General features: G+C 38.8%; 1 pseudogene; it reads left to right on the forward strand.

Annotated features, from left to right (window-relative positions):
• The window catches only part of LOC100942121, a 14,566-nt pseudogene extending 12,921 nt beyond the window's left edge, over positions 1 to 1,645 (forward strand).
• Positions 1,646 to 3,581: the final 1,936 nt, after the last annotated feature.

Below are 3,581 nucleotides of genomic sequence, written 5' to 3' on the forward strand. Positions count from 1 at the left end.
AAAAGAACAAGTGATCCCATTTCATTGTGGGCAGGAGACTTGAACAGAAGTTTCTCTGAAGAACATAGGTGCATGGCCTACAGACACACACAAAAAATGCTTATCATCTTTAATCATCAGAGAAATGCAAATTTGAACCACTTTTAGATATCATCTAACTCCTGTAAGAGTAGCCCACGTAACAAAATCCCCAAAACACAAATGTTGGTGTGGATGTGGAGAAAAGGGAATGCTTTTGCACTGTTTGTGGGAATGCAACCTAATATGTTCCTTTCTGAAAGAAGTCTGAAGAACACTTAAGGAACTAAAAGTAAAGGAACTAAAAGTAGACCTGCTGCTCGATCCTGCCATTCCTCTACTAGGTATATATCCAGAAGACCAAAAATCACTTTACAACAAAAATATTTGCACAAGAATATTTATTGAAGCCCAATTCATAATTGCCAAGTCATGGAAACAGCCCAAGTTTCCATCGACCCATGAATAGATTAACAGATTGTGGTATATGTACACCATGGAATATTATGCAGCCTTAAAAAAGATAGAGACTTTACCTCTTTTATATTTACATGGATGGAACTGGAACATATTTTTCTTATTAAAGTATCTCAAGAGTGGAATAAAAAGTATCCAATGTACTTAGTACTATTATGAAACCAATATATAAATACCCAGACTTTCATATGAAAGATAAAACACAACTAGGGTCCAGGATGAAGGAGGGGAGAGGCGTGAGTAGAGGGAGGGTAAGTGGTGGGACCTCACCTATGGTATATATTGCAAGGGTACATGTCAAATGTATTAAGAGTAGAATATAAATATCTTAACACAATAATTAAGTAAGTGAGTGAGGTGAAGGCTATGTTAACCAGTTTGATGTAAACATTCTAAATTGTATATAAAATCAGCACATTGTACCCCATAAATGCATTAATGTATACAGTTATGATTTAATTTTAAAAAGTCCACTATTATCAAAATGATGCCCTGTGGCAATAGCAGATTTTAAAACCATCCACTCCCAGCAATGTAAATTCACCCAAGGGCCAGACTAAAAATCTGTATCTAATACATAGCTGCTTCATAAGTATTTGCTGAATGAGGAAATCTAAGAATATATTCAAAAATTGTTCTAAAATTAAACTTCATGTAGGTGCACATGCACAGGGGCTGTGCTAGGGTGATGCAGTTTTGGTGCTGTTCGTGTGTCTAGGTAAAATTTGTGGGTCACCCATTGCAGAAGCTGTTTTCAGGAAACTTGTAACTGATCAAAATGTTTCAGAGAATTGGAGGACAGACAGCACAGCAACATAGGGGTATGAGATAGGGAACCCCCCTGACTCCTGGGGGCAGAGCTGCATGAGTAGGCACGGCATTCCCATGAACCACACTGCCCGGCAGATTACCAAAGCAGACTTTGTCACATTTGATTATACACTGTGTATGGATGAAAGCAATCTGAGACATTTGAGTAGAAAAGTAATCAAGTTAAAAACCGCAAAGCTAAAATTGAACTACTTGGGAGCTATGAACCACAAAAGCAATTATCATTGAAGATCCCTACCATGGGAATGACTCTGACTTTGAGGCGGCATAGCAGGAATGTGTCAGGTGCTTCAGGGCATTCCTGGAGAAGGCCCACTGAGGCTGGGTCTGCTTGGCTGCAGCTGAGAGCACCTGGACTCCCAAGGCATTGCCTGTGTCAGGCTGGGGACTCAGGTGCAGTTCTTTCTTCAGTTGATTGTGTTTCTCTCCTTAAAAAATAATTGCAGAATAAAATCAGTTGTGTTTGGCAGAAGAATAAATAAAAATCTTTGATTCAGACAGTTTATGGGGTATAGTAAGAATCTGTGGATTACTTGAACCTCTTACTTTGCCCCAATTACAAAATTAGTGGAGCAAACAGAATATAGAACAAAGTAAAAGATGATGGTGTTAAACCTCACTTGAAGGCCTACTTGTAGGTCATCACCTAAGCCTCTTGAGACTTGGGTAACCTAGTCTACCTCTTGAGTAAGCTGACATGGATAGCTGGATGGACAGTGCCCTCTGCTTCCCTGGGCCACCTCTTTCTCTCTTTCTGCCCCAGGGCCTTTTATTGAGTGACAGTAGCTCCCTCCCAGGGAACTAAAGGTCTAGATTAGAAGTGTTTTAATTTGCACACACCCATAGTGCACAAGAAAGAGAAAGATTTGTGGAATCAATCTTTAGCACCTTTAATACTTCTTGATTTTTATCTAGTTTATTTCCCGAGGAGGTCAGCTCATTGGTTTCCTTTTGAACTACTTTGCCTCTGCAAGTTTAATTATATCCAGAAAGGAGGACACGTGTATGCTGGTTTATCTGGTTTATCTGTGGTCAGTTGAGGAGCCTGTCTGTCTTTTTTTGATGCATGTGTAACCTAGATGTTGAATATAAATTGGCTTAGTTGGGAAAAAAAATGCAAAATGCTGGGAATAGTTCTGTGATACTGGCATGTTAAATGCTGGTATGTTAACAGCATTTAATTTATAGGCAAATATAGGTAATTTCTATGTACTTTAAGAAAATCTCAAATTCATATGGATATGTCAGAAAAGATTGTTTTCTTAATAAATTGAGGAGTTATAAACATATAACTAAGATATAAAAAATTAAACTTCATTTAAAATTCGTATCTACTAGTTAATAGCTCCATCATAGTCATGCTATTTTCCCCTTTTACCTAAAATGTGCACTTCCAAAGGATTTTAAATGGATTATGAATAATAGTTCAGTTCTTAAACTCCTCTTCCCCAAATATATTATACCTTTATGACAGATGAGGAAAATTGGATAAAGAGGAAAAGGAAGTAATCTTCTGCTTATTAAGCATTACCATATGCCAGTCTATGACATATTATTATATTTAACTCTCATCACTTCCCTGGAGGTAGGGAGTGTTCTCTTGAGTTTCTAAACAGAGACACAGAGGGGATCAGGGAAACAGGTAGTAAGCAGAGGACTTTATTTAAATTCTGACTCATTGAACTCCAACTCTCTTATCTAGCCCTTGGAAATTCAAATTTTGCCCCAAATGTCCTAATAGGCACTTATAAATAGAAGTGGCATTCAACTTTGATCACTTTAACTCACTGATTGACTATTTTTATTCATTTGCTGAAGTTGATATGTGTGTTAGGATACAAGGTTCAGTTTTCTCAGATGCCCTTGACCACCTCCCTTCTTCCTCTCTTGGTTGACACTTCATTCATGTTGGATCACCTCCTCGCTATGGATTTGGATGGGACAGTATACCTGAGGGTGTGGGACCTTCGGTACTGGTTCCTAAGCAGCCAACACGAGGCCACATTATATGACCATCGGTGTAGACCTATCTCCTGGTGGAGCAGGCCATTACGACTGATGAACTGAAGAAGGTGGTGAGCCAAACAGATAAAGCTTACCTCCTTCTCTTTCCCATACATTATTCTGAGGTGCAGTCTCTTTGCTCAGCCCTTTTATGTATTGGGTGAGCCAAGCTTTGGAGCAATGTGCTGTCTCTTGCTCTCTGTGAAGTGGAAACCAGCCAAGTGATTCACTGCACCACAAATCTTTCCATC

The sequence above is a fragment of the Otolemur garnettii genome, unplaced genomic scaffold (assembly GCF_000181295.1).
Source record: "Otolemur garnettii isolate 467f Iridium unplaced genomic scaffold, OtoGar3 scaffold00003, whole genome shotgun sequence".
Classification (NCBI taxonomy): Eukaryota; Metazoa; Chordata; class Mammalia; order Primates; family Galagidae; genus Otolemur; species Otolemur garnettii.